Source organism: Ictidomys tridecemlineatus, chromosome 16 (assembly GCF_052094955.1).
Source record: "Ictidomys tridecemlineatus isolate mIctTri1 chromosome 16, mIctTri1.hap1, whole genome shotgun sequence".
NCBI lineage: Eukaryota > Metazoa > Chordata > Mammalia > Rodentia > Sciuridae > Ictidomys > Ictidomys tridecemlineatus.
In genome coordinates, this window is record NC_135492.1 from 19289738 (window position 1) to 19301995 (window position 12258).

The 12258-nt window shown below is 39.1% G+C and overlaps 1 long non-coding RNA gene across 1 annotated transcript; it reads left to right on the forward strand.

Moving 5' to 3' along the window:
* Positions 1–1734: 1734 nt before the first annotated feature.
* On the forward strand, positions 1735–9702 carry LOC144371346 (uncharacterized). The gene is made up of 4 exons (XR_013431423.1): positions 1735–1780; positions 2748–2871; positions 5213–5323; positions 9251–9702. It is a non-coding gene; the product is annotated as an uncharacterized LOC144371346 (long non-coding RNA).
* Positions 9703–12258: the final 2556 nt, after the last annotated feature.

Sequence of the window (12258 nt, forward strand, 5' to 3'; positions counted from 1 at the left end):
CCAAATATCTCTGGTATGTGCCTTTGTACAGCATTAGTTAATGGGGAGTTCTCCTATGCCCTATTTGTTTGTTTTTTTTTTTTTTTTTTTGGCATGTTCAGTACTTTAAATATTTTATGTTATTTATTCTCAGTTAAGGAGCAATGGAAAAGTAAAGTCTTAGGAGGAGAACAGAGCTTGCAAGGAATACATCTTTTATTAGTACCTTAATAAGGAGAGCTTGCCTCAAACAGAAATGGACTGTGACCACCTTTGAACTCTTGTGGATGGGACGGCTAACTGTGCCAGTGGAGCCATGGCTGCACTTCAGAGAAGGATTAGAAAAATAACAGACTGCAGGTTTCTCCCTCTGCGGGTCCTTCTTACTTGTAGTGTGGAGAGCTGTGCCATTGCCTTTCTCACAGTCAGAGTCCTGGGTGGACTCGGTACTTGCAGATACTCCTTTTGGGAGGACTTTGGTCAGGAGGGACTCTCATTTGCCATATGCATAGTGGGTCTTGTCTTTCAAGTACCCATTTTTAAAAAATTATTTTCTGTTTATTAAACACTTCTTTGTTGTTCAATATCATCAGCTTTCAAGAAAGCTAAATATTATTCTTTGTTTCATGTTTATAGTTATCCAAAATGTATCTGTTCAGCACTCAGAGGATGAAAGGTGGACACTAGGGTTGCCTACATAGAAAATAAAATACAGAACAGAAAAATGAAGCCAACTTCTAATTTCAGATAAACAATAATTTTTTTTTGCATATTTCTGCCCCCAGTTTAACGAGGCATTCTGTATTTTATCTAACAACACCAATTAAGATTGAATCAAATTCAAAGACAGTCGGGCTGAGAAGTTGGATTACAGTGTACAAGGTACAAATTAAATATAAACAAACATTCATATTTGAATATTTAGGTCTTACTCTTAAAAGATTTCTTAACTTTTAGAGATATTTAGTAGAACATATATTGATAAAATTATATACTAATTGGGATTTGCTCCTAAATACAGGAGGCAAGAAAGTGAAGGGGCAGGATTGGCTCTGGGTTGATATATATGAGGGTTAATTATCCTATTTTGCCTACTTTTTATTGTGTGTGAAATTTTTCATAAAGAATGAGTCAAAAGAGACAGTCATTTTTGCCTTCAGGTTATCAGATTGTATTTTAAAGGCACCTTAGATAACCAGTGACTGAAGATTTGTGTAGTAGTATGAGAAGAGGTTGTGAATGGAGACAAAGGATTTTACTGTGTGTTCAGAATTGTGGACATCTTTGTCCCTTGATTGACATGTTTATCAATTTGATCTTTGTTGTTATCTTCCATGGAGCAATGCAGGTGAGTTGCAAATTAGTTCCAGCCTCTGCAAGTGTAGGTTGCTCACTGGGTTATCTCAGAAAGCTCCTGAGAGGAATGTGGGTGAGAAGAAAGGAAGGATGCTCAATACTCTGGCAACATTTGAAAGCATGTAAATACCAAATACACTGTCAGGGGTTAGGTCTGAATAACAAGCATTATATTTTTCAACTTGATCATAGTTTTTTTAAAAAAAAAAAACAAATCTCTCTAAATGATTGGATTGAAGCTCTGGAAAATTAATTAATTAAGTGTACAACCTAATAATTTGCCTAGTCTTGCTCTACTATCAGGTGAGCTGTCAGCAGCTGGGAATACTCAATCTCTGGCATCATTCTGGCAGTTTCTTATTGATGAACATCTTTAATGATTTTCTTTTTTTCTTATTCCAGGATTTCCTTCCAAAGCTGTTGAAGAACATCCCAGAAAAAAAAGGTGAGGTCCAACTTAAGAATTAAGAGCCCAGTTTTACTTTAATATTAACAATGACCCCTCCAGTGTTGGCCTGCTACATCCTAGAAATTTCAGTTTTCCTCTCTAACCAGAGGAAGGGTCCTGGCTCAGCCAGTGGAGTCACCAGACAGACATCCAGACTCTGGGAGAGGCCAAGTGGATAGTGGGGGCCAGTGCATACACCTGAGATTCCCAGAGTCAGGGCCCCAGGAGTGTTTTAGGAGGCAAATTAGGACAATCTGTAGCCTCAACTGCTGTGGTGAAGAATAGAGAAGAAAGTTCTGAAAACGGGGGTGCCTTCAGTAAATGTGACCTACCAAAGGAAACACTTGAATTGGAGGTGAGGATGTGCAGTCAGGCCCTGGTAGGTTCTAAACCAGGTCTGCCACTTCCTCTGTGAATCTCGAAGTGGGTCACTTCATCCCTTCACCTTTCTTTTCTACTCTCACTGCTAAGGTTAAGGAGACAGATAATGCTTGCTTAGAACAGATGCCCAGTCAGTGACCCATGTAGCTACCACATCCTCACATCAGGAGTGTCCAGAGGCTGTATGTACAGAGACCATTTAACCCTTGATGTTCTTGAAGCCAGCAAGTATGGGGAGTTTACATATGAAGATAGCCATTTCATCCTCAAAACAACACTCCTTGGTAATTGTATATTTATCCCTGCTTTACCTATAAGGCGACAGTTCCAAGAGGTTGAGTAAAAAGCCTGAATCTCATGGCAATATGTGGCAGGGCTGGGATCTGGGCCCAAGCAGTCTTGCTCTAGAGTCTGTCCTCTTACCCACTATGTTACCAGTGGGAAAACTGGGGCTTGGGAATGGAGTCGATTTTCCACAATTCCTTAGCAAGCGAGATAGCACAGTCTGGAGTTGGGTCTGGGTGGTTCTCTCTCTCTCTCTCTCTCTCTCTCTCTCTCTCTCTCTCTCTCTCTCTCTCTTCAGTGTGCTGCTCAGTACAAGTGCACTGCCCTGGACGAGAAGGAGACTGCCATCTCTGCACGTGTGCAGTTGTAGGCTGCCTACCTCCCACAGGGTTTGTAAAGAAGGCTTAAGACCCAGGTTTCAGGTAAACTATATTCATTTCAACTTTTACTTCTAATTTCTTACCTTAACTTGGGCCTTGGAAGTAAATACCCTGAGACAGTTTTCAGTAGCAAAATTGATATTCAGACATTAAAGGGGGACATCTTGAGATATTAAGTATTTCTCTGAAAAAGAGCTGACCTTACTTTCCTCCTTCTATGCACCTAATAGATTTCCAAATGTGGCAATGAATTATTTAACACAGTTGAGTCTTAGATTCATGCAGGATCAGTCACTTGCATGTTTATGAGCTGCTTTTACATGCTTTCTGAATTGGGTGTCTCAGGGTAAGGTGTCTGGGCTTATGCTGTCAGACTGGATGCAGGCAGTGACATGAGAATCCAGGAGAGGGCCCAGGGTCATGCAGATGTGGAGATTTTATTCAAGCATGGGATTTTTCACTGGCTTATTTTTGTTTAAACTCCTCTTTTCATTAAGGAAGACTCCAGAGTCAATCTTCTGCAAGTAAAAGGGTTATTGTTAGTCCTTTTCTTCTTTTTTTTAAATAAAGTAGAAACACACATAAAGGAAGCCAGAACACCACAGCTTAATGTGTCTGTCCTACTTGATTACCTTCTTGTCTCTACAGCTCCATTTGCAGGCCTTCAGGGCTCCAGTAAGCCTCATCTGTAGAGCTTGCAGGAGGCCTTAGTCATTGGCCAAGACACTCATCTGCTCAGGATGCTGCTTGAGATCCATGCCTTGTTTTGGAGGTTTCAGATATGCCATTCCTTTCTTTTTTTTTTAAGTAAACATATGGGTTTACCTCATGCAAAAATCACATCAGATGTGGCCAGTATTCTTAAGATCAAGAATAACCTACAAAATGTATATCCACAACCATCTTTTTGGACCTACCCCAAAATAACTTTTTCAGGCCCTATAATAAAATGGAGCACTTTTCTTAAAAAGAAAATCCACAGGCATGGTGTCTTATCTTCTTGGAGCCTGTTCTGTGAGATAACCACACATTCTTTTGGAACTTCTTAGAGTATAAGTATAGCAATTTTCACTGAAGCAGCAAAGTGCATTTTTAGTTTAGGAAATCTCTCTTAATCTTCATCATAAGGTTATGGAGTTAATTTGGATGGCCCCTGAGCCCTCTGGCTCTGGGGGACCTGGATTTTGTCTTGAGAATGTTTATTGAGTCAACACACAGGACACACAAAGAGACTGTAGTCGTGGAAGTGAGAAGCACTTTTATATATTATTTCTTGGTACCATGGATTGAACCCACTGAGCCACATTCTTAGCCTTTTTACTTGTTATTTTGAGACAGGGTCTCACTGAGTTGCTTAGGGCCCTTGCTAAGTTTTGAACTTGCAATCTATCTGACTCAGCCTCCCCAACTGCTGGGATTATTGGCATGCAACACTGTGCCAGGCAGAATATGATCTTTAGGATCTCAGGAGGTTGGAGACAGGAGCCAAGAGTGATAAAGGCACTTCACTTGCTCAGCCACAGGTTGATAGTCACACTTAGCAGGTGTGGCTAATAATCAATTCCCCATCCTTGTCACCCCAGCCTCAGAACTCAACCAGCTCATGCGGGCAAGTGCAGTATAATTTTTAGGCAAGTCAGTATTTATTTCTGTTTACTTTAAGAGCATAAAGAGAACAACTGAACAGTCTGTGTGCTTTAAACATGGCTTATTTTTCTAACTAGAATCTTGCCAGGATGGCTAGCATATTCTCTCCCCTGCTGTGTTAACCAAGTGTGACTGCATTGGTAGCCCCAATGCAGGGATTGGTGGACACACTTGAAACTCAGAGTTGCCCTCTAGGATGGGAGTATAGCAAGGGAGCAGCCAGCCAGCAGGCAAAATCACCTTCAGCTCCAGATACCCTGGAGGCCCAGGGTTGGTATGGCCCAGGTTTCAAGCATGAGGTGGGAAGTAGTGGTATGGAGGACTCTCAGTCCGGGGTCTGTGTACTTCTAACTATCTCTATAAAATCAATTTCCATACTAATCAGACATGAAACGGAGTAATTTCCTGTAAGTCCTGGGTCCCAGTGAAGTGGAAATGCTTCTGCTTATCTATCCTGATTATTTAAGTCACAGGATCTCTGAGGGAAAGACTTGGCTTGGATTCTAAGTCTTGAAGTGTAAAAGTCAATTTTTGACCTCAGCACTTACTTAAATACTCCCTGCACTACCATCTCAGCAGTTACCATCCAAACAGCAAAAGTATCTTCTCCTTTTCCCAATGTGTACTGTCCCATTTCTTCCCTGAAAGCTAAGCATTTTCATGTGGGTTCTCACCAGTTCCTGAGGAGGTGAGGCCACTTGCAATGCCTTACAAAGGACTGTTGTCTTAAGCACAGGAGGTGATGCCTGCATCTTCCTCTCCTGGTGGGACATCTTACTCCACCTTAGCAAGCCCCAGGCAAGCTAAGTGCTGGAGGCTGCCTGCCCCTGTGAGCTGAGAAACCCAGGTGAGTGTCTTTATTCCTCTGTCTGTGCTGACTTTGGCAGGAATCCTCCTATGCTTTCTGTGCTGTGCTTTTCCATCTGCACAGAAAACACCACACAAAAATTGACACCCACTTCTCAAGGATGTTATGAGGAATGAAGATCAAGGCATCTCCTGCAACTTCAATATAAATTCCAAGTGACCATACAAAGTGATTGATTGTGCAAATAACACATTTCCCTGGTTGGAGTGTTGCTATTTCTCCCCCTGTATTCAGCCTCATTATAGAAAAGAAGATATTTATAAAATGAAGATGGGTATGCTATGGAAATTCATACAAAACATGTTTATTGTGTCATTTAATATTATTTCATAATTTCACACTTAAATGTGAGAAGCATGACAAACATAGGATATGAGCCTCTTCACAAATGATTCCAAGAGGTGGGCAAAGGGCAATAACCACAAGTGCAAGCTTTCTTCACTACCCCTGATGTTGCTTAATGGTCCTAACCAGTATACACTGTTTTGTAATTAAATATTATGACAGTGAAATGGGAAGAGCTGACAAAGAGTAGTCTATCCTTCCTCTACTTCTACACAAAATACCCCAAGAGTCAACTGGGAATTCAGGAAGAGCACCTCCACTCCTGCACTGGCACTGTGTGAATGGTGCCCCCTAGTGGTTTGAGGGATGTAGCCTGCAGAGCTGCGTTGGCAGGAGATGGACAGACAGGAGACTCTCTGGATGACTTCATAGGGCTTCATATCCTAAAGCTCAAAATTGTGAAAATGTTTTCAAAATGGGAAGTTCAAGATACTGCCCTCTTTGAAGTTTTTCTCAAAAATTCAGATCGACAGTATCTGAATGCTCACCTAGACATGCTCAGATATCTTTGACACTCTGCCCAAAAGGCTGTGGCAGAGAACTGAGTTCCATTTGTGGAGGAGCTGTGCACTGTATCAGAGAACTTGAGGCCTCTCCGTTCCTTGGCAACCTGAACTCTGCTGTTGTAGAAATGAGGGCACCTGCTGCCCTAAGTCCCCATGCTTCTGGGACATTAGAAGTAGGTCCTGAAATGGCAGCTTCTCTTGGTAATCCTGAGGCTGTTGCAGCTGTGTTATATAATATCCCCAGTCACTCTGCTACTGTCCTTCACAAGCTAGTATGACCAGAGAGCTCCTGGTTCTGCTGCTGCTGTGTCTTTCCCTGCACCCTGTCAACACAGGACAAAGGCAAGGGACTGCTCTGCTAGCTTTTCTGCATCATGAATGTGGCCCTCTCAAAATGCTGCAGAGATTAAGCAGGATGACTGCAGATGGTTTGACTGAAACTGGGAGAACTTTCACTTCCTGTGGCCCCTTCACCCAGTGAAGCACAACTTAGTTGTTTTCTAATGCCTTTGGAACACAGAGTCACATGAGCCATCCTCTTCACTGGGAAGTCCCCAGGTCTCCATAGGAAAGGAGCTAGCTCATTCCAGTGGAGCCTTCTTGGGGAAAGATGTGTTCAGTGGCCCTGTTGTCATACTTCATCTGGACAACCTGGTGCCTAAAATGGGGTGACCTTGGACAGGGAAATCATGTCATCTTCTAGCGACAAACATTCTCTGTTTCCTCTCCATATCATAGTCTGGATTTTGTATTTTGAAACCAATATAAAAAGAAAGAAATTATTTTCAGACAAATATTTTATTGTAAACCTTAATTTCAGCATTATCATTGACTTGCTTATTGTCCTGGAATATGCACCAAAAAAGACAATCCTTCCTGGGCTGAATCATGGAGGTTATTGTGCAGGTTATAAATGGTGAACAATTCCCAACTCCCAAATACCTCAGAATCTGCATCAGCCCTTCTATCCAGGTGAACCCAGGCTTTTCAAAATCTCCCAGCAACCTCTCTTCAACCTCTTCAATTAGACTGAGCAGAACCCCAGCTACCCTACGCACATTCCCACAGCTTCTTGACTTTTCTCAAGTTGCCCCATCAACACACATGACTCAATGTATTGTAAGATTATTCTTAAATGCATTGCATATAAAAGTCATGAACAGAACAAAAGTTTGTAAATACTAGACAGTGTGTTATAGATGTGATCTTAATAATTGCACAAAAGGACTCTAGTCTACTTTTTTCTCCTGCACCAATTGAGGATAATTGCAATGCCAGCCATGATCCCCAAAGCTTAGAGTCATGAGCTTAAAAATGAAAAAATGCTTTTTAGCCTATGTAACTTTATTATCTATGGTTGTAGAGGATCACAGGCAAGAGTGTCTGGAAGATTTTTGATATTTACACACTCCTGGAAAACATCTCCAAACTCAGAATGGATTTAGGTAAATATCTAGAAGAATCTTTGACCCACACATAGGATGGTTAAAAATTTAACTCTACTTAACAAAACTGGTATCTCTAAACACAACACTGTTATCATTTTCTCTTCCAATATAATTAGATGCAATGAAATAAGGTGGTAGCATTCATAATTTGTCAATGGATACAGATCAGTTAGCAGGTCTGTTACAAAAAGATGAAGCCAAAAGGCAGATGCTCCCTTTCTCATATCCAGACCTCCTAGGATCCTCTCCCTGACCATGCTTGCTTCTGGATCACATAGGCCCATTCTAAACAGTTACACTGCTTTTCAAACAAATTTCTCTCCCTGTCATTATCTTGTTCAGATTTTCTACTGATTTGTACAGCATCATTGATTTACAGGACCTTTGAAATGTTTCCAGTTCATGGAACTTTTATAACACAATAACACCATAGCTTACAGAGAATTTGCTATTCTTTTATTTTGCAACAATGTTTTTATATTCCCTTTCTTATTTTCTCTAAGAAAATGTCATCCTAGTCTCAAGCAACCAATATTTTCAATAACCAGTGAATAATGATAGAAGATAGGTATATGGAAACCTGACTCAGTGAATTAGTGCAATCCCAATACAGTAAAACTTTGTGAAGCTTTAATGATGATTCACAAAAAATATCTTATCAGAAATTCCCTGAGGGCTGGGGATGTGGCTCAAGCGGTAGCACACTCGCCTGGCATGCGTGTGGCCCGGGTTCGATCCTCAGCACCACATACCAACAAAGATGTTGTGTCCTCCAAGAACTAAAAAATAAATATTAAAAATTCTCTCTCTCTCTCCTCTCTCACTCTCCTTAAAAAAAAAAAGAAATTCCCAAAACAAAATATTGGCTCATGTAACAAATGGCTACAAAGTACCTACTAATACTGTAAGGTGCCACATGTTGGACATAATTGAACCACATCCTTTCTTCTGTATCTTAGGGGATCACCTCTTGGAGGTTTGATTGGCATATTTGACAGATCTCAAATAAAAACTTCTAATGTCTCCAGCAAGAAATCTGATCAAGACAAATTGTAGAGTTGTTCTTAACTTCTCTCACAGAATACCAAACATCTCTGCAGACTACCAATTAAACCTTTAAAATATTCAACTTTTCTAGTTTTGTTTAATTTCACAGCCAGCACCATGATAAAAACCCAGCAGGATTCCTATTCTTGATAATTACAGAGCATCTTAATTGGTGCCTACTCCAATACCTGCCTCCCAATACTTGATTTTTTCATAAAAGTAATATTATACAGTCACAGTCACACTGAAGTAAATACGTGACAAGGGTCAACAATATCCTATGTGGAGAAGTGACATGAAACATTTTCAAAGAAAAATTTATATTTTCTGTATCATGTAAAAAATATGTTCTTGCAAATTTTTGGATTTGAATTACATTGATTTCACATATATGGCAGTGCATTTGCTTGGCTAGCTGTTTCCTGATGCAGAAATCTGGGGATGGATTCTGTACAAATGATCAATTAAGAATCTCTAAATCATGTTTTCTACATGTGTGCCATGATTTTTCTTATCATCTTTTGTTTTGTTCCTCTTACATCCTTGTGACTATCTTCAAGTGAAGATGCTGAAAAAATACCAAAAACAGAAAGAAAAGAACTTAAGAATGCTAGAGGCATCCAGAGAAAGAAAAGAACACTTGTTCAACCAGATTTTTGCAAGATGGAGCTCTGCTTCACAACTGATTCTTTATAATAAAACCAACAATGGATTAATGGCTGATCCTTAAAAATATGAGAAGAACATGAGATTATGATCTGCATGGCTGGAAAAAAATTTTATTCTAACACAATTTCAAAATATATAGAAAGAGACCAATAAAAAATGCTCAGCTATAACAGTAATCGAGGAAGTACAAATAAACCAGTTCACATCAACCTGATAACCAACAGTATGGATGATTCTGACCATTTTGAGTTTTGCTCATACTATGACATTCAAAGTGAGCTTATCCTTCAACATACTAATCAAATAAATGATACTTGAAGTTTTGTAGCATGTTTATATTACCCTTTCCTAATCCCCCTCCAGTGGGATGGCAGTTTTAAAACACTGGACATAGAATGTCAAGGATTGTATGGTGAGTACATTTGTTTGATGGTATTACAGATTGAAGCCAAGGCCTCAGGCATACTTGGCAAACCCTCTACCACTGGGTCACACCAAAATAGAAAAAGCAAAAAAGCTACGCATGTAGCTCAGTGGAAGAACACCTCTGGGTTTAATCCCAGAATGACACAAAAAATAAAGAAAAATGAGGACACAAAGTGGGAAATAGGACTATGAAGAAATAATGTATTTATGAGATTGAAGCTAATTTAGTATTAACGTGAAAATAAAATATTGTAATTTAATTATTTTTACTGTAAGAAAAAGAGCTACAGATATGACACCAAAGGAAATGAAAAGGAAGTCAAAACATGCCACTACAAAGAAAGAGAAAAAAAAACAAACAAGTTGAAGCAGTAGAATAACAAATGGAGAAACACAAATACAGAGAGAGAGAGAGAGAGAGAGAGAGAGAGAGAGAGAGAGAGAGAGAGAGAGAGAGAGCTGGAAGATATACCAAAGAAGACAAATGGCAGGAATAGCCCTACTCTCTCCTCCTCCTTCCTGTCTCTCCATCCAATGGCTTGGTTTTTTTTTTTTGTTGTTATGTTTGTTTGCTTGTTTGTTTTTGTTGTATTTTGTTTTCTGTTTTTCTGTTTTGGTATTTTTCTGTAGGGTAGGGGACAAACCCAGCAGCTGTCTCACTGGCTTTATCACAGAGCTTCATCCAGCCTCCCCCCCCACACTTTTTTTTAACTTTGAGACAGGGTCCTACAAAGTGGCCTCAAAATTGAGATCTTCCTGCCTCAGACTAAAGGAGTCACTGCAATAAAAGGCATGGCCCCCTGTGCCTTGCTACTAGTCCATTGTTAATTGGACAAAATAATGGATTTCTGCATGACACATTTAACCATGTATTAAGGACATGTTTGATTGATACTCCCTCCATTTATTTTTTGTCCTTTCCTCCTCTGTGGGTGACCTAATCCACTTGGAAGGCATCCATTCTTCCATAGAAAACAAAAATGGAGCATTTATTTTGGATTCAAAAGAAACACTAGGCAGAAGTTAACAATTGGTGCTAGGAAAACTAGATAATCATGTGCAAAGAATCAAGTTGGACATTTTACCCCATAAGCAAAAATCATCTCAAAATTGAAAAAAAAAAAAGATGGATAAACCTGCCACAAGAAAATGTGGGGGAAGGTTTAATAATGTTGAATTTGGCAACAAATTTATAGGTATGTCACTAAAATACAAACAAAAACAAAATATATTAGACTACAATTAAATAAAGAACTGTGAATCAAAGGACACAATGAAGAAAATAAAAGGACCATCTGTGGAATAGAACAATGCTTTTGAAAATCATATCTGATAAAGTGTTGATATCAAGACATAAAGAACCACAACTATAATTTAAAGTAGACAAAGGATTGGAATAGACATTTCTCCAAAAAAATAAATAAGTGAATAAACAAATTTTCATCAAGCATGTAAAAAGATAGTAAACATTACTGTTGGTGGGAAGGCAAAATGGAGTAGGTACTGTGGGGAAAGATATGATAATTGCTCAAATAAATAAATAAATAAACAAATAATAAAAATAAAAATAACGTATCCAGCAACATCATTTGTATGAAGTACCTGGAGTAGTGAAAGTCATAGAGACAGAAATACAATGGTAGTCCTCAGGGCTGAGGAGGAGACATTGGGGAGTTCTGCTTTAATGGTTATAAAATATCAGTTTTACAAGATGAAAAGAGCTCTGTGGACAGTTGCTCGTGGTGCTTACAAGGCAAGGTAATGTAGACGAAGCTACTGAAGCATACATTTTAAAATGGTAGAGAGAGTAAATTTTACATGATGTTTTAATAAAATAATCATAATTTTAAAAAACCCTCAGGGAAATACACCCAAAAAAGAAGACCTGAATCTATACATGTTAAACAATTATAGTTCACTTTTAGAGTAAAGCTACTTATAAGGTATTATATGCCTCAAAACAGATTCAATTCACTATGGGGGTGGAGCCTCTCTGGCCTTAAAGACCACACCTCTCAATATTATTCCATCAGGGTTAAGGTTTTCACACAGGAACTTAAGAGGGTTCAACATTGACTCCATTCCAGTCAGACGGAACCCAGAGTTATTCCCTCTCAGTCATGCATCAAGTAACAATGCTGTCCTCAAAGATGAACTGGATATATGATGGTGATGCCCCAGATCATATCATCAAGTGAAAATTGATATCAGAGTTGTATTAGTTTATGTAAGTGCACACTTACATAAACTTCTCATGCATCTCTGAGAACCAATCTCACCATTAAGCAATACCTGATTGGAATTGATTTTTTACCTTTTCACATGTTTTTAATATGATAAATACAATTCCTCTTAAATACAGGCATTGTGAGTTCTGACTTATGGAGCAAATGACAAATTCCTTTATGAAAGAAAATGAAGATTGTATTTAGTCATACAGTGAGCTCTGGAGAGTACATTTGAGGCTTCTTAC